This window comes from Canis lupus, chromosome 3, assembly GCF_011100685.1.
Source record: "Canis lupus familiaris isolate Mischka breed German Shepherd chromosome 3, alternate assembly UU_Cfam_GSD_1.0, whole genome shotgun sequence".
Taxonomy (NCBI): Eukaryota; Metazoa; Chordata; class Mammalia; order Carnivora; family Canidae; genus Canis; species Canis lupus.
In genome coordinates, this window is record NC_049224.1 from 18,216,144 (window position 1) to 18,240,553 (window position 24,410).

At 36.0% G+C, this 24,410-nt stretch overlaps 1 protein-coding gene and 1 long non-coding RNA gene across 2 annotated transcripts in view; one reads left to right on the plus strand and one right to left on the minus strand.

Moving 5' to 3' along the window:
• Positions 1-24,410, minus strand: part of ADGRV1 (adhesion G protein-coupled receptor V1) — a 518,581-nt gene that overhangs the window by 215,935 nt on the left and 278,236 nt on the right. The gene's annotated exons all lie outside the window — the stretch shown is intronic.
• LOC119871126 overlaps positions 1-24,410 on the plus strand; it is a 29,839-nt gene that overhangs the window by 2,003 nt on the left and 3,426 nt on the right. Inside the window, exon 2 of the long non-coding RNA XR_005356733.1 lies at positions 5,085-5,226. This is a non-coding gene — a long non-coding RNA (uncharacterized LOC119871126). The remainder of the gene's footprint in view (positions 1-5,084; positions 5,227-24,410) is intronic.

Consider the following 24,410-nt stretch of genomic DNA (forward strand, 5'->3'; position numbering starts at 1 on the left):
CCTCTAACATGCAAGGTGTGATTATTTCTGACATGACTAATAACTCTTGTTTAATTGCATGTAATCATTATTCCAACTATGCATATGAGTTGTATGACCAGCAACGATGAGAGTGACCTTCATGTGCCACTATGAAAATGTTCTAAGTCTGGTCATTCTCATCTGTATGTATGTATATGTATATATACCGCACACCAATCTGACAGTCTCTCATGATTTTTTTTAAATCAGAAAACTGTTTCCAATATTTACTTTTTGTGACATTGCATTCTTTTGTGACTTAGTATAATCAACTGCCAATAACTAAGATACACCTAGGGATCTCTACGTTTCTACCTAAAAGAAAAAAAAAATGTTGACAAGAGAGTCACTATTTTCAAGGCAACATTAAAAAGTTTAAGAAATATATGATATCCTATAGCCTGTGTTTTTCTAACAAATTATCTAACAACTATCTCTTTCCACAAAATAGTACCTAAAAAAATAGGTACCAATCAAAATATTTGGAAGTGTTCTTTCTTTTTTTCTTTTCTTTTCTTTTCTTTTCTTTTCTTTTCCTTTTCTTCTTTTCTTTTCTTTTTTCTTTTCTTTTCTTTCAACAACCAAGAAAGCCCATCTCCACTGCAAATAGAGTCTGAGACAAAAACTTTTAGCTTAGAAAGAAAATCAGAAAAGATGAATAAATAACCAGAGTTTACTGGGGAAGTCTTTTCAATGCTCTGAGAAAGAGAGTTTGCAAAGAGTGCCTCCTAGTGGGTACACATACTCAATGTAGGAGTGATGAGACGGAAAAGTACCTTTTACGTAAAAACGAAATGGGATATTTGGGAAATCATACCACTAACAACAAAAATTTCACAGCCTTGCAAACTCATTTCCTAGCAAGTCACCACTTCCTTGAATTCTCTCACCTGCTAAAATGATTACACACAGATTTGTTCACGAGGAAAATAAACTAAACTGGCCAGCAATGCTTGAGAAATCCTTTCTAGCAAATGGAAAATTTATAATAATTTACATGGGGAAGGAAAAGAAAACAAAGTGAGTAGAAAGATAACGTTCATCGTTTTCCTTGCTGTTCCAACTTTGTCTCTCTACGCCTATGGATCACTTATTTTATGACCACTAAATATTCAGTTAAATTTAAGATGTCAGGTGTCCAAATAAACTCCAATGCTTTTCCTCTTAGTCAATATATAATAGAGGATTTTCAAGCATATGCCTGGCCAAAAATAGTTATTTCATATCTGCCCATTAACTAGGAAACGAACCTGATTATGGACTATCAGAGAAGTAGGAATGGGCAATTATTAATATATTTCTCTTAAGAAATGGTGACTCGATTGGTTAAGAGTTTGCCTTCACCTCAGGTCATGATCTCAGGGTCCTGGGATGGAGCCTGGCATTGGGCTTCCTGCTCAGCCAGGAGCCTGCTTCTCCCTCTCTCTGCCTCCTGCTCTGCCTGCTTGTTGTCTCTCTCTCTCTCTTTCTATGTCAAATAAAGAAATACAATCTTCTTTTAGAAAAAGGAAATTGTGTTGTCAATGTAATTGCATGTTTGTTGAATCATACTGCACTTTCTATAACTTGAATTTAATCGTTTATATAAAGTTTAGCACAGAAGCATGCATATAACAGTGAAGGTTATTTTTTCTTACACTTTGGGATTTTGAAATATTCACTAATTAGAACTGTATCACTCTTAGGAAAGCAAACATTTTTGGTCTAGTGATATTCATCAACTGGGGCAGCAAGACAGGACCTAACCCAAGAAAAGAAATTTGTTTTATGGGAGCTACTTAAGTGTGCTGGATGACTTCTTGAATGAAGAACTGATCCCTCTCCTATTATTCTCTACTCTAAATCTTCACTATCTCCTCATCAAAGGTAAAATTAAAAGCTTCTCTGATACCCGGCCTTTGATGATTAGCTCTTGCTTATGAGTCCAGCCTCATCTTGCACTTCTGCCCTATTTTGCATTACACTCCAGTCATCCTAAACTGCTGTTTGATCCTCTTTCTGCATCAACACATGACACTCTGGCAGCAGTACCTGTTTTTACCAGTGCCACTCTCTCTTACCTGGACACATTCCAGGAAGTATCTCTTCTAACCCTCCTCCTTTGCTTCATCTATCAAAAGTTTACAAATCTTTCAGTGTTCAGCTTGGATGCATTCTCCCAAGTGCCCCTGTGATGAGCAAAGTGGCCCCCCTTGGAGCTCTCATGGTGCTAAAATGATTTATTCAGGTTTCTTTTTTGTTTTTAAGATTTTATTTATTTATTCATGAGAGACAGACAGAGAGAGAGAGAGAGAGAGACAGAGAGAGACAGGCAGAGGGAGAAGCAGGCTCCCTCCAGGGAGCCAGATGCAGGACTCCATCTCGGGATCCTGCGATCATGTCCTGAGCTGAAGGCAGATGTCCAATCGCTGAGCCACCCAGGTGTCCCTGTTTAGGTTTCTCCTTCTCAAAGTCAGGCACTGTTCAACCTCAGTCCCCAGCACCATGTGCTACCCATAGTGAACACTCTGCAAGTGTTTACTGAGTTGAATACTTTACATTATGCAGGTTCTTATATTGCGAGAGATACTTTCTTTGACATTCAGGTTAAATTAGTAGTCTTGAAATCACAATAGTTCCTCTTTTTCATTAAATGAAGTAACTGATAAAACTGGAAGACCAAGTTGATCAGGGTAATAAAAAATTATCATGTAAGCGAAGAATTATAGTTTCAGAAATATGGATTCACATAAATCTAGAAATAATTCTCTAATATTTAAAAAGTAAAAGGCTGGCTAACACCAACTTTTTATTTGGTTTAAAAAGCATAAACCCATACACACAACAAAATAATATTCTTTCATTTACACAAATTCATATATTAAGTACTGAGTTGTAACAATATATGCACAAAACCACCAGAACAATGAAAGGATATTACCACTTGGTCATTATAAATTTGGAAGATTGTGTAGAAATGTTCTTGGAAAATGAAGTCTACAATAAAAACATTTTTTTATAAACTTGGCCTTCTCATTCACTATATCTGTTTTTTATTCATAGTTTGCCAAAGGACCCATCACCTGCCTCTAGCAACATATTCGTTTTGTTAGACCAACACTGAAAGTAAATATTGGCATCAATGTTTCTAATGAGAGGGTTGTACACCTGACCCTGTAGCTCAGGAAGCTGTTGCATCAAGAATCACACCATGATCTCTCCTTAAAATAGTACTGATAAGAAACATATTTCTTTGCCAAATATGTTTTAGACAAACCATATTACAGAAAAAAGAAAAACCATATATATATGGTATATATGATATATATCATATTGATTTTAAAGCCTGTGTGCCAACTGTATCAGATCACAAGGGACCTAGTTACAATGCAGATCCTGGTTTACTGGTCAGGGGGCCAGATACTCTGCATTTCTACCAAGTTTATTAATGATACTGGTGCTGTTGGTCTGCAGATCATATTCTGAGTAGTGAAGGTTTAAATACTTGGCAGTGTAGGTAAAGGAGCAATGAACTTTGCTTCGGTGGAAGGTTATCTAGGAAAGCCACTGATAGGAGGTGGCAACTGCAAAATAAAGGGACAAAGAGCTCTAGTCGTAGGAAATTTCAAAAATAAAGATACACAGCTATGAAAATACATAACATGATTAAGTCACAGTAAGCAAGCACAAGAGAGCCAAGAGACAAGGTCAGAGAAGTAACCTGAGGCCAGATTGTGACTGTTCTATGCATCTGTCAAGTATCATCAAGTTTATTCCACAAGCTCTGAAAAGACCCTGTAGGGATACTATACTTTAAAAAAATTATTTTAATTGAATATATTTGATATACATTCAATATACACATGTATTTTGATATATATATAAAATACAGTATAAATTGAAGGTGTATAGCATACTGATACATTTATATATTATAATATGATTGCTACTGTAGAGATATTTAGGATTTTTACCATATTATATAATTATCCTTTCTTTATAGTGATAGGGGTAATTAAGTTTTAGTCTCTTACCAAATCTGATGCTTGTAAGTATGATATTTCTGTCAACACTCATTATATTATGCATTAGCTTTTTATTTTCCTAAAGAAAAACAACAGAATGCCAATATTTTATTTATTTATTTATTTATTTATTTATTTATTTATTTATTCATTCATTCATTCATTCATTCATTTATTTATATTTTCATTCATTCATTCATTCATTCATTCATTCATTCATTCATGAGAGAAACAGAGAGATTGAGGTAGAGACACAGGCAGAGGGAGAGGCAGGCCTCCTGCAAGGAGCCCAATATGGAACTCAATCCCAGGTCCCTGTATAATGCCCTGAGCTGAAGGCTGACACTCAACCACTGAGCCACCCAGGTGTCCCAGAATACCAATATTTTAGAAAAAGAATTTTGACATTAGCATGGGAAGTGGATTGGAAGAAATAAACATGACTAGGCAAAAAGTTATTTGAAATATTTTAAACAAGAGATGTTGAAACTTTGGACTACAACAGTGACATTTAAATGAGATTAGAAAGGGGGATGCCTGGATGGCTCAGCGGTTGAGCTTCTGCCTTTGGCTCATGTCATGATCCCAGTCTGGGCATCGAGTCCCACATCCGGCTCTCTGCAAGGAGTCTGCTTCTCCTTCTATTTCTCTGCCACTCTCCCTGTGTCTATCATGAATGAATAAATAAATAAATAAATGTACATTTTTAAAAGGATGTTTATGTGATAAGCTCAGTAAGAAAATGGAGGCCTTGATCAATGCACCAACTAGACCTAACAGACATGCATGGAACCTTCCACTCAACAATGGTAAATGAAATGAGAAAGGAAAGTCCCTGAGAGAGATGTTATGACTCTATGTGTGGCACAGATATAAGACTGCCCACCACAATCCATTCTCTTATTTTGTGGTATAGAGTTATGGCCAGGGGGTGGCTGCCCACTTAAGAAAACAAGAGAGCCCTTGTAGCCAGCAGACTGAATGAAAGTGATATGCACTCAGGCTTTGCTTAAGAGTCAACTGTTGACCCTAGTTTTCCTCTATCCCCTCTCCCCCTAGCTGGAACCATAACCTTGGCGGTCATATTTTGAGGAACAGAAGAGCTACTGTGATCTGAGTCTCTGAAGGGTTATGTGCACGTGAGCTGCCCGTTGACTTGGATGCTCATCTCAGACTGTTGTAGAAGAAAGAACAAAATAAGGTAATGTTCACTAGCTTAAGTCTTAGTTATTATGTATTATTATGTGTCTTTTTCTAGCAGCTTAGTGTTTGCTTTTTGCCTCTAGAGGATTTAGTGGTTTAAGTAGTGTGAAGAGTAAAGAATACTAGGGGTTTCAAAATATCTAAATTTAACAGTACAAATTGCAGAGTTGACGGCGTGTCCTTATTCAAATTAAAGAAAAGCAGAAGAAACTGCAGGTCTAGGGGGAAAATAATGAATTCACTTTTTGAAAGATGAAGGTTAGAGTACTTGCAGGATATCCTGTTGCAGATATCCAGCAGGTTTTTAGACAAACAAACAGGCCTGGATCTCAGAAGAATACAAGAGTTTTGAAGAAGCCAAGTGAGGCAGGGAATGCATAGATAGGTACAGGCTGTGCGGTAGGAAAAGAAGGCTGTCGGTTACAGGAACCCTGGGGAAAAAAATCTGTAAAAGAGTAGGGTACAACCAAAGCAGATGGGTAGGACAAATATGGGAGACAGCAAATAGACAACTAGTGTCACAGAATTTTTTTTTAAAAGGCAAATCTCAAAAAAAAAAAAAAGTCAAGTGAAAAAATATAAAAACACGCACTAAAGAACACACACACACCTTGGTATCATATATATAAAGGTTAAACACACACAAAAATATGACAGGACATATTGTTTAGGTGTACAATAAAGGTATAAGAAACACAGGAGAATTTTCTATATCAAATTCTGGATAATGGGTGCATTTCTGTTTAGGCAGGGAGGAAATTACAAAGAGGAACATACAGGGAAGTTGAATCGTTGATAATGTTTCATTTATTACACTGGGAGGAAGCACAAGAGTTCTCACATTTTTAATAGTTTATATATGTTTCATAATAAAATTCTGAAACTAATTAAAATGTTAAAAAGAGTTGCACAAAGTAGGATGTGGTAAACAATATCAAAAGAAGATGTGAAATGGAGAACAATTACATTTGGCAAGTGGCAGTTTGGTAATGACATTTATTATAAGAGGGATTTTTTTAAGTGCAGAGGAACTTGGGTTAGATATTTTATAACTTAAAGGAGTAAAATTCCATATTTACACTTTAAATATTAACTACACAATTTCTGTTGAATTATTCACTTTATTAAAAACTTATAATTGCTTCTAATTGTTTTATAATGAGAAAAAACAGTTTTCTGCAATAATTAGAGGAAAAGATAATAATGAGATTATAACTTCTCCAATTCATCTAACAAAACATAAATTTCTTGATTAGCTTAGCTCATTAGAGAAATAAACTATAAAATGTTCATCATTCCCAATTTACATATTAAAATAAGTCATATCTGATAAAATTATGTAAATTCTAGGGGGCAGCTGAATTTAGAATAATGAGAAGTTAAACTGACTCGAAAGAAAAAAGGATCTTTTTTTTTTTCTTTTCTCTTTTAAAAAAAGATTTATTTATTTATTTTGGAGAAAGAGAGAAGCAGATTCCCTGCTAAGCATGGAGTGCTACTTGGGGCTCGATCTCATGACCTCGAGACCATGACCTAAGCCAAAATCAAGAGTCTGATATTTACCTGACTGAGCCACCCAGGTGCCCTAAAAAGAATCCTTTTTATTCAAGAAGCCAACAAACTATTTTCAAAAGATATTGCAAAATATTTCTTTCAAAATATTTATATTTATTCTATCAAGCTATTTCCTTTGTTTCAAAACTTTGAGGAAGAGGCAGGAGAGCAAGGAGAGGGGCAGAGGGAGGAGCAGATTCCTCTCTGAGCAAGGAGTCTGATGTGGGGCTCGATCCCAGGACCCTCAGATTATGACCTGGGCCGAAGGCAAATGCTTAACTGACTGAACCACCCAGGCATTCTTTATCTATTTCCTAAAGGGGACTATACTCAAAGCTTAAACTAAACCTCACCTGAATCACAGATAAATACATTCAATAATTGTAGTACATTTTAGCAAGGAAAAAGATTACTTTGAACAAGAACTTTCATTTTTCAAACTCGAGTTGTTTCTTAATCTTTGTAACAATATTGCAAACTGTTACTGTTACATACATTTTAAGGACCAAAAAAATCTAGGGACAGAGACATTAAGTAACTTAGCTGATGGAAGTTATAAAAATAGTAAGTAGTGGGGCTGGATTTCAAACTCAGATATAGCTACTTTCAAAATAGGCTTTCCACTAATCTTTGTAACTACCTCTCAAATGAATTCAGTGACTCATGGACATGTAAGATGCAAAAGATAAAATCGCTGAAAGTAGCCCAAAGATTAAAACCTAGTGATGTGGATGTCAATAAGAGAACCAGTCTCAAAAAAAAAAAAAAAAAAGGTCTCTGGGAAAGAGATGTTTAGATTATTTTCTTTCTGGATCTTTGTCCAGTCTAGTAGACATCTCCTGTCATAAAACCACTACTGGCATTTTGAAAGTCAAGAAAGTCTTCTGGTGGATCATTAGAACCAGAGTTGATTCAAAACTCTGGGGCTATGTCCTCCAAAAATTAGCACCTTCCACGACCATTGGACTGGGCTGATCCAGCACAAAACCACACACCATCTGTGAGAGCCAGTCTCAGAAAATCCACTTACATGTTTGATTGCAATGGTTGGAAAGATAGACACTGGGATTTGCCCTACTTCAGTCAAATTTCAGCTTCTGCTATTACTGGTTGCACAACATTGAATTGAGTGTTCTATCCTCCCAATTCAGCTTCCTCATCTAAAAAACGGAGCAGGGATCCCTGGGTGGCGCAGCGGTTTAGCGCCTGCCTCTGGCCCAGGGCGTGATCCTGGAGACCCAGGATCGAATCCCATGTCGGGCTCCCGGTGCATGGAGCCTGCTTCTCCCTCTGCCTTTGTCTCTGCCTCTCTCTCTCTCTCTCTCTCTCTGTGACTATCATAAATAAATAAAAATTTAAAAAATAAATAAAATAAAAAACGGAGCAGTGAAACACCTAAGAGCAATGATAAAGATTAAATCAAAAAAGAAAAAGTACTACTCAGCATAGTTACTACTTTACAAATGCTTCTTTTACAAAATGATGATGATGATAAAAATGACGGAGGGTGAGGAAGAGGAAGAGGAGGAGTGCAATTCCAAAGTTTAGAGATGTTCTCTGAATGTCTGCATTTTTAAGGTGATTATTAGCCAACTGCCTACTTTCTGCTTGAAAGCATGTTTCCTATAGCCAAGGGGGTAATAGACAACATAAAATGAGACTCTGGCTGATTTATGCTTCTAAGGAAAGAAGTTTGTCCACTTAATTACAGAGATTGTCAGGTTTGAAATCTTTTCTTCAGCAGTGTGTCAGATTCAGTGCATGGTATAAACCTTAATTATGTGAAGCAGGTTATATCTGTTCATTTTGTTTTGATTCACCGAAGTCTTGTTTACTCATTTTGAATATTCTGACTGCTAACATATGGTTGGCATAAGTCATGGTAGTTAATTATTATCCATTCTTGGTTATGGTAGCTAATTTATATTTTACAAATTTTGATGATAATGATTTGGAAAGTCACTTTTAAATGTGAGTAACCTACTGGTATCTATTTGATTAAAGATACAGCACTATTTATATCCCCCTACTTCCAGGGAATTACCCATGGCTTTATTTATGAATGTAGCTCTTTGTGGTATTTTCCCTTCTTATTTCGGGAGCCCTGAAAATGATGGGGATTTAAAACACGTTCAGTAAATGATAATTCCCAATTCCAGGAAAGTTGTGCTGAAATAAGCACTCACTGCTGATAGTATTGTGATTGCCACATCCCTTATGAAAGCAATGTGGCAGTAATGAACAGCAAGGTTTGTTCATTCTCTTTGATTTGGCCAGTAAACGATCTAATAAAAACTAAATGATAATGCATCATTGTCTCTTACTGACTTAAAAAGCAATGTTAATAAGAACGATTCAAAAAATTACATCAATATACATTCTAACAAACATTTTAAAGACTATGAAAGAGCACTGAAAGTATCTGATATAACATTAAGTAAAACAGAATATATAAACAGAACATAAAATAACATATACACTGTGGTTGAAAATATATAAAACATTGATTCTTTTTTTTTTTTAAACATTGATTCTTCACCTGGAGTGCACATGAGATCACCTGCAGAGTTTCCCAAAAATTCAAGTGCTCAGGCTCCACCACAAAGAGGACTAATCGATTTATCTGTTGGTAGTGGGATGGTTGAAAATTTACATTTCCTTTAGATTTTATTTAGTATAATGATGCTATCAATTGCAAAATGCCTTCATTTAAAAAAAATACTTATTTATTTGAGAGAGTGCGTTCAAGTGGGAGGAGCGGGGAGGGGCAGAGGAGAGAATCTCAAGCAGACTCCCCACTGAATGCAGGAGCCCCAGGCAGGACTCAATCTCACGACCCTGAGATCATGACCTAAGCTGAAAACCAAGAGTGGGATGCTCAACCAAATGAGCCATCCAGATGCCTTGAAAGTATCTTCATATTTTTAATGTTTTAAATGACATAGTTATTAAAGTGCCACTGCAAATGAAAATTTATTGTATTAAATCCATGTTTTTAAAAACTGTCATTGCCTTGTTAAATATAATCATTACTTTCAATTAACTCACTGGCATGGGATTCTAGAAGAAATCCCATAAAAATATAATAAAGTGGCTCTACTAAATAGTCATTGGGAGGCCAAAGGCATAAAACATCCAAACACCCCCGGCAAATTTCCAATTCTCCAGGCCCTGGTGCTGGTCCACACCCTAAGAAGATATTCTGGAAATGCTATGAAAAGGTCAAAAGTTTCTGCCCATACCTATCTAAACCACAACCTGTCACCCCAAATATAAGAGGATCAAAAATGTTTAAGGGCTTGAAAGTATCAACAAATAATGCTAAGTATGGCCAAACGCCTCATCATTACAGTCTAAATGTTTACACATATGAATTATGGAATGCTGGCCTGTTAGTTATGTGTATAATAATAAGTAAAATACAGCGATCTGCTCTTTTGAAGTTAATTTTGGTAATTTTTCTGAGGATGAAGCACAACCATGTAGTACATTATATAAGGGCAGAGCCTGTGACCAGGAGGCTAGGATCCTCCTCAGTGCATCCCAGTGGAAGTGGAGGAGAGTCCTCCCAACCACAGGAGAGCCAGCAGCCCCTCAGGGGAAGTGCATTGATAACAGTGGCTAATTTTAGAACTCCATGTGTATTTTTTTTTTTTTACTTCGCTCCCACCCCCTTCTCTACCAATCTCACAGTCAATGTCCACTTTTGCAGAGTGCTTTTGCGTTTCTAAAAGAGTTTAGCCTTCAGACACAATGGAAAAACAAACAAACAAGGTCATGGACCTCATCATGCTCAGTTCATGTGGTTCTTCCCCAGATTTCAGAGCAAAGGCCACAGAGATTAATATGTAATACTAAAGTCAGGGGAACTAAACAACCTCTGAATTCTTAAGCCAAACTCCATAGTCACTCAACACAACAAGCTTTAAAGTAATTATTTTAACATCAAGGTGCTTTTAAAGCAGAATACTGATTATTTTTAATTTTTATTGTCTTAAAGTGATAAATAATACCCTATAGCAAATCATTAAAAATAAGTTACCTTAAACTACATCTGAATATATTACCTTTCCTAAGATTACTTTAAGAGTGCTATTTTGACAAGTTAGTATTTTCTAGATAATAATCCCCACACAAATTAATAATAATGAATATTAAAAAGAAAGTTTATATGCTTAAATTTCTCAAAATTAAAGAAAAAGAAAAAAATTACAAACATCACAACTTATCCAGTTTTGAGGGAAGCACACAGGCAGAGACGATAAAATCTCTGTTCACAAATGTTCCAATATTCACTTAGAGAATTCATCTCTTAGGAGATCTTAAAAGTAATCAAAACATCATAATCACATGACTACTATTAATTAGAAAAGGTTTCTTGAAAAAGAGGCTGTTTTAGTTTTGTTACTGTTAATAAATAAACTTAGTTGTAGATTTAAAAGTCTGTTAAAAGATTATTAACCACTTGACCTACAAACTTAATGAAACCGGATCTGGAAGCTGCTGGTAAGTGAAAATCAATAAGAAACAGGAGAGATATTTCTTTTATTAAAGATTAATTATTAGATATAGTAATCACATTTTTACAAAAATTTTACTTACATAATTTTTAGGAATACACTTGTAATACTTATGCTTCACTGAACATAATATCCAAATTCTCTGGTCCAGAATTAAGGCCAAGCAGTTTATCCCTACCTAATATTTGGTGACCTTAGTTAGACAAGCTAAATAAACTCTCTGGGCCTCAGGTTTATCATTTTTAAAATAGGGACAGTAAGAGTAGCTCACTATAGATATGTTGTGAGGATTAAATGAGACAAGAAGGGTTTAGCGCAATAGTTGGCACAATTTAAAGCCTCACTGAGGGCAGCCCGGGTGGCGCAGCGGTTTAGCGCCGCCTGCAGCCTGGGGTGTGATCCTGGAGACCCGGGATCGAGTCCCACATCAGGCTCCTTGCGTGGAGCCTGCTTCTCCCTCTGCCTGGGTCTCTGCCTCTCTCTTTCTGTGAGTGTCTCTCATGAATAAATAAATAAAATCTTTAAAAAAAAATAAAGCCTCACTGAAGGTTAGTGGTATTCAGCTAACCCTGGATCCATGAAGATAGTCCCATCCTCTACTGAACAAAGGGTTAGATTTTCACTGTTAAAGTTACCATGCTAAGAGGATCTTATTACATTTTCAAAACTCAGGGGCACTTGGGTGGCTCAGTGGTTGAGTGCCTGCCTTTGGCTCAAGTCATGATCCCGGGGTCCTGGGATCAAGTTCTGCATTGGGCTCCGGCAGTAAGCCTGCTTCCCTCTCTGCCTATGTCTCTGCCTCTCTGTGTCTCTCATGAATAAATAAATAAAATCTTAAAAAAAAATCTTCAAAGCTCACACCACAGTGGCAAAACCCTATAGCATGATATTCACCTATAAAGATTCATGATGTTGAGGCATGACAAAAGTATCATGTATCATGTATCTATGAACAACAGACTTTAAATATTTTCAAATAAAATAAACATATGTATCCTGAAAGTGCCTTTTGATTCATTTTTCCTGTTGACACTTACATGGAACTCTTCTCAGAATGAGTTTTATAGATAGGAAACTCTCTGTGATTTTATATATATATATATATAACACACACACATATACATAATATTTATATATATAATATTTTATATTTTATTTATTGTTTTAAAATTTTATTTATTTCTTTATTTGACAGAGAGAGAGAGAAAGAGAAAGCACATGCACACATGAGTGGGGGAAGTCAGAGAGTGAGGTAGAAGCAGGCTTCCCACCCTGCTGAGCAGGGAGCCCTGATGTGGGACTCAATCCCAGGACCCTGGGATCATGATGTTAGCTGAAGACAGATGCTTAACTAACTGAACCACCGAGGCGCCCCTGTGATTATATTTTGAAAACTCCTTTGCCATGGGAAGAGATACATGAATTGTGATAAATGTGGTTTAGAAGGCACAGAACTGAACAATTCCAAATGGAGGTTATCTAGGTTTCCTCATCAAATTTCAATTTCCTGCAATTGAGAAAAAATAAAATTTGATGACACTTCTTAAAATTTTATTGTAATCCTAATCCTACTGAGGGCATTTTACAATTTCATATGTATGCTAATCAGTATTTCTAAATTTATTTTTATGCTACCATTTTTCCAAAGAAAATTTTCTCTTAGACCTAAGTACTTGGATAACTTCCACCAAAATCATAAAAATAAGAATTCTAAGAAAATGGTAAATATTGATATAACAGGATAATGTAGTAAAAAAGAGTCTACAAATTTAGGTTTATGCTTTGGGTATGAGTGAAATTCATAAGAGCACGGATTCTCTGATTACTGGTGTAATTGCTGTTCCTGAGAGAGAAGACACTTCCATTCCAAAATTGGACCTGAATAAATACAGAGATTACCTCCACCCTGCTTCAGTAATAACTGATTACTGAGAAGGCACTGGGCCTTCATTTCTGCGGTCTATGATGCACATGACTTGCCTGGGGCCCAATTATCTACCCCCAAACACAAACTCCTGGTTAAGTGTGGCACAGCATTTTTACATGGAGTCTTTTAATCATCAGAAATACATGCAGAACACAGAATAAGATGGAGTTAAGAGAGTTGACAGGACACAAGTTTAGGCATGAGCTCTGGAGCAGAACTAGCTACTAAGTGATTTAATAGATGTTTGACCCCAGGAAAGTTACATTCTTGGTGCCTCAATGTCTTTATCTGTAAAATGGCAATAACTACTTACTCAGAGGGTCACCACGAGGATTAAACAAGTTAATATATATTAAAGTGAACAGTGCCTATAAACTCTTAATATGTGCTTCTAACCTTTATAAATATTCCAATTCTCTTCATCAAACATAGGAATGGGCTTCTTTCAATTTTAGGGTTTGCTCTGAACAATTTTTCTTATTTCATTCAATACAGAAAATAGTTTCTTCAAGACTTATTCTATTTATCTAGTCTTGTTTTTCATACAGCATAAACCTGAAAGTTATAGGGAATGAAAATGTTTCATTTGGGACGTCAAAGTCCCAAATGTCTGCTATACAAAAATAAATATGGACAATACAGACTTAATTAACCTTGAGCAAAAGATAATGTTCAGTGGGAGGCCTCAAGAAAAATGCTTGGGAGGCCTCAAGAAAAATGCTTGGTACTGTTACTTAAAATCATAAAGGCTACTCAGGCCTCAAGTTGACTCAAATCCTCCTATTCACCTGCTTCCCTTCTTCCTTTCCTCCCCCCTCCTTCATTATAAAATCACCTGGTATTAGCACTTACAACAAGCTTGCTGTTTTTTTTTTTTTCCAGTAGTCTTGAGAGTCTAATTATCTCTTTAAACACCTGTTATACAAAATTCTCTCTTCTCCATATACGCATCTGTTATACAAGATTCTCTCTTCTCCATAATCATAATGACAAAATTAACAGTTTTTATTTATGAAGTATTTACCATGCTTCAGGTACCTCATTAGGGCATTCATATACTTTTTTGCATTTTATGCTCATAACAATTCCTTGAGATTGGTTCAGTAAGTCAACTGCTACCATCATGCAGTTCAGAATTGACAGAGCCAAAATCTGAACCCAGGCAGATTGGAAGCACCGTACACTCAGCAATCTGACCATTATGGGGCCAATCAACAGGACACTTTGAACTGTCCTCTTATGCATAGGGGTTCTCAGCCTAAGCTACTGGAAGACACTTTTTGGAGGAGATTTGGAAGCTTTCCATTTTAATTACTTCCTGACAGGACAAGGGAAAAAAGTATATGACATTGTTTCTGATTCCAAAAATTTAGACTCTTTTGGAGCCTCAGAAAGCTCTAAGAAGACTGAGGCCAAAATAAATACATAAATAAAGGGGATAGACATTATATATTTTGTGTGTAATATCAAAATCCTAATATAACATATGACAAGTCTCAAAGTCAGCTTTTGAGTGATTCATTTTATATTGTTTATATTAATAAAAATTACCATGAGCAAATATAAGCTTTATTCTCTTAGGTAAACCATATATAAAATGATATTAAGAGAACAAATCCAAATAAGACCTTTTAATAGGTTTTGAGTAAATAGAGGTAACTGATCATGGATTCAGCACATGAGTCCTTGATGGGAATGTTTGGATTAAGACACAAACTGGTACATCCTAATGTTTACAGACTATGAAAGAGTTCAAAAGCTAAATGTCTAGTTGTCTGTCTAAAGGAGTCATACCATTGTCAATATATGAAAGTGATATAAATTAAAAATAGAATTCTCATTATGCTACCTATCCCTTTTTCCTGAAGAACTTCACTTAAAAATAGAGCCACTCTGATTTAATAGAATTTACCTTCCTTGGTAAACTCATTCAATGTGTTTAAGATGTCACAGTTCTCTACTATAGATCCTTAAGGTTTTCTAGGTTTATTTGTAGAATGGACAGAAAACACATTAATTGGAACTCTATTTTTCAATATTAAATAATATATGGCCAGTACTCAGCAACCTCTCTGACCTTGGCCACAGCACCTTCTTGCTTAAACATGTCTCTCCAAAGGCAAGGGAAACAAAAGCAAAAATGAACTACTGGGACTTTGTCAGGATAAAAAGCTTTTGCACAGCAAAGGAAACAATCAACAAAACTAAAAGTCAGCCTATGGAATGGGAGAAGATATTTGCAAATGACATAGAAGATAAAGGGCTAGTATCCAAAATCTATTTAGAACTTATCAAACTCAACACCCAAAAAACCAAAAAGTCCAATCAAGAAATGGGCAAAAGACATGAACAGACATTTCTCCAAAGAAGAAATGCAAATGGCTAATAGACACATGAAAAAATGCTCAATATCACTCAGCATCAGGGAAATATAAATTAAAACCATGAGATGCCACGTCACACCAGTCAGAATGGCTAAAATTAACAACTCATGAAACAACAGAGGTTGGCGAGGATGCAGAGAAAGGGAAACCCTATTACATTGTTGGTGGGAATGCAAACTGGTGCAGCTGCTCTGAAAAACAATATGGAGATTTTTCAAAAAATTAAAAATAGAACTACCCTATGACCCAGGAATTGCACTACTAGGTATTTACCCAAAAGATACAAAAATAGTGATTGGGGCACATGTACTTTAATGTTTAAAGCAGCAATGTCCACAAGAGCCAAACTAGAGAAAGAGCCCAGATGTCCATCAACAAAAGAATGGATAAAGGAGATGTGGGGTGTGTGTGTGTGTATGTGTGTGTGTGTGTGTGTGTTTGTGTGTATAATGTAATATTATTCAGCCATCAAGAAGAATGAAATCTTGCCATTTGCAATGATATGGATAGAACTAGAGGGTATTGTGCTAAGCCAAATAAATCAGTCAGAGAAAGACAAATATAATGATTTCACTCATGTGTGGAATTTAAGAAACAAAACAGATGAACATAGGGGAAAGAAAGGAAAAATAAAACAAGATAAAAACAGAGAGAAAAGCAAACCATAACAGACTCTTATTATAGGAAACAAACAGGGCTACTGGAGGGGAGGTGGCTGGCGGATAGGGTAATTGGGTGATGGGTATTAAGGAGGGCACTTATAATGGGCGCTGGGTATTATATACAACTGATGAATCACTAAATTCTACCCCTGAAACTAATAATACACTATATGTTAACAAAAATGAATTTAAACAAAAAGTTTTTTTTAAAAGAAGTAATAGTACAAAGATAATCACTAGAATAAAGATGGAAATCTCCCTCAATGCTCAAAGAAACAATAGTAAAGGCAATAAATCACATAGTGAAAAACATGCAGTGAATGTAGCATCATATACACAGTAAATATAATAAGCATAGGGTCAAACAGGCTCAACTCATATATTAAAAAAAAAATCCAAAAGTGAGCAAAGGGGAAAAAAAGGTAAACCAAGAAAAGACTATTTTTAGTCTCTATACCCAGCATGGACCCCAACATGGGGCATGAACTCATGATCCTGAGATCAAGACCTGAGTTGAGATCAAGAGTCAGATACTTAACCAATTGAGCCACTCAGGTATTCCAAGAAACAGACTCTATTAACATTAGAGAACACACTGATGGTTATCAGAGGGGAGGTGGGTAGGGGGATGGGTGAAAAAAGGTGATGGGGATTAAGGAGTGCATTTGTGATGGGCAGAGGGTGCTGTATAAAAGTGTTGAAACATGTACTGTACACCTGAAATGAATATTACACTGTATGGTTAACTAGCTTGAATTTAAATAAAAATCTTTAAAAAATGTATGGCTAGTACTTAGTTAATATAAGGACCATCTCATACTAGGTTAATGTCATCTTGTTTCTTATGAGTTGCAAAGTTCAAATACCTGATGAGAATTGTAATAGGAATAGAGAACACTGACAAAAGAACTTGCCATCACTGCTATCAAAGAATATATTCCCAGGATGCCTGGGTGGCTCAGTCGGTTAAGCATCCAACTCTTGATAAAAAATTAGATTTTTGGTCAAAGGCAGTTTCTTGGCATTAAATATAAGAACTGTGAAAAGTATATGTGTGTGCATGTCTCTCTGTGTATATATAAACGTGTTTGTGTGTGTATACACTATACGTTAACAAAATTGAATTTAAACAAAAAGTTTTATATATATAAAAGTATATATATGCAAGTTTGTCCTCCTATCTAAAAGTAGAGCGTTCCTGTTGAGCCTTGCATAAGCTAAAATGGAGTAAAGCAAAGAGGTAGTTACCGTTTTGTAACAGTGAAATCCTCTTCAGATTTCTTTTGGTTAGTCCAAACAGCTACTAGTATAGGTCTTTTGTAAAAGCAAAGTGGCATAAAGTGAATTTTTGGATAGCAAGGAAAACATGTATACATCTTTAAAAAGATTCTTGCAAAGAACTCGCAGATTGAAGGTACTTCTCATGATGCAATCACATGTCATAGGTGACACTTTAAAGAGGAACTTTTTCTTTACTACACTTAGAGCAAAACTCAATGGTGTATATATATGTAGGTGTCTCTGTGTGTGTGTGTGTGTGTGTGTGTGTGTGTGTGTGTCTACTTCCTCAAAATTAGTTTATATACACTTATGCTATATTTAGGGAAATGGTATACAATTTAATTTTCTAGCAGAAGAGAATTCTTTCCTAAAAATTTATTCTGTTATGATTTCAAATGAGAACCTAGTGATTTAATAAATGGTATTCCATATTTAACTTCTTTAGAATAAACTTCAGAGAAGTCTAAATTCATCTAGTCACTCCCAGATTGAAACCAGCCCCCACTGCGAGTGCCTGTGATCCCCCAAACATTTTCAATCAGATGAGCAGTCAACAACCCTAATCACCAAAGATTTTTTGATCATATACTCAAAATACAGATATTATTTATATGTAATATATATATATATTTATTCTCAGAATATATAACTAAACATGAGCAAAAGTAGAAATTTTACAGGTTAAGTCTAAAAGTGAAATAAACACTATTTTTAAATAATACCATGCTCACGGTGCTTATTATCTCAAAGTAAAATACATACATAGAGTGAGGTTTTTCAATAAAAGATATTTATATGTATCTACCTTTCAAATAGTCTTCTTGGAAATTACCAATATTTGTTGGTGGAATTTCTATTATAATTGCTTAAAATACCATTTATTTTTGCTCTAAGTGTAGTTAAGGAAGAGTTTATATTAGGAGTACTAGCTCTCAGCTGCCTAAGATCTGTAAATGTGGTTGTATCACATGCAGTAAGTACCTTCAATCTGTAGGCTGTAGGCCAGAATATTTTTCAGGCACTTGATCATTTTTTGGGCACTGTTCTGGTTAAAGCTAAAAACACAATCTGTAAATCTAGGCACACATAAAATGCAATTCCTTAAATATGATGAAAGTGAATAAACAGGTCAGGACTCCACTGTCAGCTCTTAAAAGATGTGGAGTTCAGACACCTCCCTCCACAAACCTGTTGCCACATTTGATATGTGAGCATCTGGCATACAGAGTAATGTGGGTCAACCTATAATGGAAATATTTGTAGGATTTATTTATTTTTACTTTAAATATTTATATCTTTCAGTTTTTTGCATTTTAAATAACTGTATTTCTTTTTAAAATTTTAAGATAAAACACATTGAACTGGTCATTGTAATAATTTCTTTCCAACCCAATAAATCATCCTGCATATTTTTGAAGTGCAAACTCCCCATTTCAAAAATGACTGGCACCAAGCCTGAAATAAAAACTTCAACCTATCTAGGAAATCCCTTCACAGATTTATCCTATTTTTTCAGTATTCCCATAAATGAATCACTCATGGTAAGTGAGCTGATTGTTATGACAGAACAAGATGCAGGGCAGGAAACTGAGACTACAATATTTTCTGGTTGGAAATGCAGTCTACGCAAAAAGTTAGTAAGCCAACTATACTGAAAACTAGAGGTCAGCGACCAAATAGATGGTAAACCAGCTACCCTTACAAGCAAAGGATATGAGTGAGAATAACAAGTCAGGAACCTCAGCTAGGCAGAAATTAGAACATACAGGTCATAGGAGCTCAGAAACTAAAGGTTAAAAAAAATCAGGCAGGCAGATGAGAACCCCAAGGCACAATGGCAAGGCTTCTGGAATGGTAACAAGGTCAAGGAGGCAGGAATCAGGAGATCCACTTTAACCAGCACAGGGGTTGGTGAAAGGACAAGGAAACAGATGTGAGGCCCAAGCAACAAAGCAATCTGATACTGAAGCAATTTTGTTATGGCCAGGAAGTTTCTTGCATGTTTCCTACTGGATCCTTTCCCAGAACTTGGCTAGTGTGATCCTGTGCATAGCAGCAGGCAAACTGGGGTGTCTGGAGTAAAGGTAAAGTAAGGAAGGGGGATCAAGGAAATATTCTCCAGAGCCTGTACCTCTGCTATGATGCTCCTAACCTCCTGCAGCACTCTGCCCCCATTCACCCTTAAAATCACACTCATATGCCACCCTCTCCCTTAATCTTTTTTTATCCATCTCAACACATCACTCTCTGAATGTCTATAGCAATTATTTCATCCTCGAGCATTTTAACACAACTGTGTACAGCCCTGTTTTTTTTATCCCCTCATTTCATTTTTTTTTCTCTGTTTAGCTTCCCCAAAGAGATTCCAAATACCCAAAGAGCTTCGGATTCATGTTATACTTTGATTTTTAGTAGAGTGTTTCTCAAGTGTTTCTGAGAGCTCCTTGAATGCTACGATATCCTTCTTTACCCAAACAAATGCAGAGAAGGGCAAAAGCGCACAATATTTAGTATATAATTGTGTGAGATCAGGTAACTTCCTAAGATAATTATAATAAAATTCTGCTGCTGAATTCAAAGTAAAGGTAAGCAAATAAGAAAAATGGTTTCTGTACCAAAATACAATTGGTCTAGATTTATTCACTTGTGTGAAATGTGAAGAACCAGAATAGAAAACATTGTATACTACTCATTAAAGCATTGATTAGTATCCACCCATGGATGGACTACTGTAACATTCATTCATTCATTTATTGACAAACTCCAGAAATACCTTCGATATCCCTGCTATCAAATAGTCAGCAGACAGTGAGGCAGGTACTAGATGAAGAGAGGGATACAGAGATGAAAAAAACATCATCTCAGCCTTAGAAAAACCCAGAGAATATAAAATATTTCACGGCCACGAAGTCAAGCTGAGAAAAACTGCCCAGCCATTTGATGTTGGGCAATGGAGAATGCATAGTGATTCACCAGGCAAAGAAAGGGAAGAAGCTGTAGCTGTCAGCAGAATCCATAGCAGTAAAGATGTGAGATCACTGGAATTTGGGTGAAGGGCAAGTGGGAGATGTGAAAAAGAGAAGGGATGGAAGAGGAGACCATGGCTTGGTGTTGAAGCATCTACTGTGCTAGAGTTTAGACTTCATCTTGGAAGCACTGAGGAGCCATAGCCAATTTTTAAGTAGCAAGTTAGTAGATTTTATGTGGTTTGGTGGGAAAAAGTAAATTTATTGATTTAGATGATTATTTAATTGCAGGCTGTTACTAAGATAATATGCAAATTCAACTTAAGTGATACAGGACATTCAGGCTTATTCTTTTGTTTCTCAACTTAGCTATTTGGTTTTTTTAAAGATAGATTTTCACACTATCTTTGAGAATAATTCAAAGCACACACACCATTAGGTTGAAAAAGAAATGTCCACAGTAGCCCCATTTAATGTATTAAATAATGACATACCTAATAACTAATTTGCTGATTAATTTAACTTACACTATTTCCTAGTTATATTTTCTTCTTACCTTTGAACAAATTAAGTCCTGACCGGACACTGTGTAGGAATCATGGACCACAGCAGTATTCACTTGCTGAGGTTTGGCAAGTCTATATGCGCTTTTCTATACTACTTGAGAATATGGACTACCACTTTATTGAGTTATCCCTGTCCCAATGGATCATTAATCTATTGACTTTTTTATATACTAAAAAACAGAAAGCCAAAAAAGAAAATGTACCCTGATTTGCTTCCTTCTCCATTTAGGGCACATTCTAATATCTTTGTAAAGTATATCTGACAAATGACACATAGTCCACAGTGTGTTCCAAACAAAATATCACTATTCCAAAATTATAGTGCAAGTTACTCAAGTACAAGAAAATACTGTTATTACTTAAACTTGTAGAGAGCTAGTATGATTGTCTCATTTGAAAGAGATAAATATTGCTCAATATTTAAAAAAATAAACTTTGGTGTGTATTGTAAAACAAACATAAGAAATTTATCTGAAATCATGCACAACATAATTTCATGGAAATATTTTGGGGTAATGACTTTCAAATGAATACAGGAAGAATGTTATTAAAAAGAACAAAGATTAGGAAATATACTGTAGCACATAATCCTGCAGTGGGGAAGGGAACAGTCTCTTATGATCTAATAGGATTTTTCCATTCTTAACTTGGTTAATCTTAGGCACAAAGCAAATAAATCATTCTTGGTTTCTAAAAGTCCATGGTGATACTCAAAGGAAATTAATTCCCGTTGCTAAACATGGTTCATAAAAACATATTATTAAAGTCAGCTTGATGAAAATTCTAGATTTATTACTAGCAAATGGGATATCACTTTTCCCCTAAATTAAGGATTTTCCCATCCTTTTTCAAAGAGTTTCTAACACAAAAGTGACTTTCCAATATTGGGAAATAGGTGTTGCACGTAGTAGAATGGCAAAGGTATGATGTTGGCATAACAGAGAGCTTGTAAACTCAGTGTGGTTTACGGAATTTTCAAAGGCCAGTCCTTGAAAACTGAAAGCAAAGTGCTGCCTTCAGAAAAACCCAGGTACAACATCACTTTAAAATGTGAGGAGAAAAGAGACTGATTCATACTGAACGTGTGATTAAAATTCCTACCAAACAAGCCACTAGCCACTACATTGGAATTGAAATGTTCTCATCACTTAAAAAATATTTATTCTGAACCTAACTGTATAAGGAAGGCAGGAATTGCCCTCTAAGTGTTAAAAATCAAAACAGACTCTTACATGGATGAACATATTAAAATATGGAATTAAACATGCAGAGCAAATATATAAATGGACATGAGGCACTAGTATTTCTCAATTAAAAGGTAGAGCACTGTAGCCAGGAGGCAACATAGGTACCTGGGCTGAGGACAGAACAGCTATGGAAACTCTTCCTCCCAACTGAATAAACTATGTGGAAAGAGTGTGGTCTTTGGTCAATCAGAAGAGTTTGATGAAAGATCAAGGATTTCAAAATCTGTTAGAAAGTTCACAAAACAGGTATAATCTGTAAGTTTCCAGAGGTAGATGGTGAGAGAAAAGATGAGAAGTGAGTAAGGAATAGAGTAGGGCTTACAGTTGATTTCTGAAAGGGGGAAATGACTTGGATAACTGATGTGTAGAAGGCAAGGAATCAGTAAAGACTGCATGACTGAAATTTGGGGTCCTCTTGGACTCCTCTTTTTCTCGCACAGGCAACATCCAATCCAGCAGCAAATCCTGTTGGCTTTACTTTCAAAATTCAGTGCCGACCCGAAACCTTTTCTCCTGGCTACCAACCCCCTAGTCCAAGCCATCACTATCTTTCCCCTGGACTCTAGCAAAGCTGTCTTCATTGTTTGTGTTCACTGTTCCCACCACCTACTATTCACCACAACCCATCCACCACCCAGCAGCCAAAACTTTATAATGACTTATCACGTTCAGAATGATACAAAAACTGTTTATCATAAGCAAACAGACATTACATTATCTGCCCTCTACTTCTCCATCCATCCCCTCTGTTCCCTAACTTGGCTGTACTGGACTTCCTGCTGGTTTTCAAAGCAAAATCCCAGTTACCTGCAATTTCATGTAACACTGAAACTGGGCTGTGTACAGACACTGCTTAATCTTGTGTCCTCTCTTAGGAGAATTTGCTATTAGCATTGAATTATAGAAATGTATATTTGGGAATAATAACAATGGTGATTTACCTGATTATAGACAAACAATGGATTTTCAAATTCATCTTTAAGATAAGAACAATAAGCATTTGTTACAGAAAGACAAACGGAAATGGCCTATTGCTGTAAGTGAATACATTCTTTCTGAAGTTCACCAATACTGCACACGTGGGAACAAACAGAAGAGAATGGTGGGGGGGGGGGGGGGGAGAGAGAGAGAGAAAGAGAGGGAGAGAGAGAGAGAGAAATAGGGATAGAGATGGGTTGCAGGTGCCAAAATGTGCCAAATATACTTCATGGAGCTAGGAAAAGTGGAGGGGAGAGGGCTCTAGCCTGAGTTGCAAGGTGTGAACAACAAGAACACTAGACTCTGTGGGCATCTATCACCACAAATGACTGTCACATAGACCACGCTCTAGGGTTGTGGCTGAATAAGAAAGTCAGATTCCCAGCATCCTTGTTTTCTTTTCTAATATGTGTTTCACAGAGTGTACTTTCCCACAGAAACCATGCTATGACATGGTGAGGCTTCCTGAATTCTATCTTCACAGAATTCTATCTAATCTGTGATTTTTCTGGGACAATGCATATGTTTAGGAAGGAATATATTGACATCAGCTGAACACTAATTAAAGACCAAAGTTTTGAACTCTATACTTTATCTCCTTGGAAAATATATTTTACATCCTTATCATACATTTGTTTACATATCACAGCCATATATTGGATCAAATTATCTCTTGGAAGAAAACAAAACAGCCTAAATTCTAATTTAAAAAACTATTTGCATCCTAATCCTCTGAGTATGATTGAACTGCTAAAATCCAAAGCAACTACAAATCAGAAGCTGATAATTATGTAAGTAGTCTGAGCAAAAGTCAGATGGGTTCACACTCATTCCCAAGGGGAGAGCTCTTTGGTACAAAGGTTTGAAGGCAATAGAGGTGGGGCTAGAGATATCACACCACATGAGGAAGGTAGCTGAATTTCTCAACTTTGGTCTAGATGAATACTTGACTGTATTCACTTACTTCCATTGGTCTGAACCTGGCCAGAATCTGAAAAATATACCTTCCTATACAGGTAAGGTCAGAACTAAGGCAAATCTAACTGCCTTGAAATGTTCCCCATTTATGAATAATCATAATTTAACCTGTTAAAAGT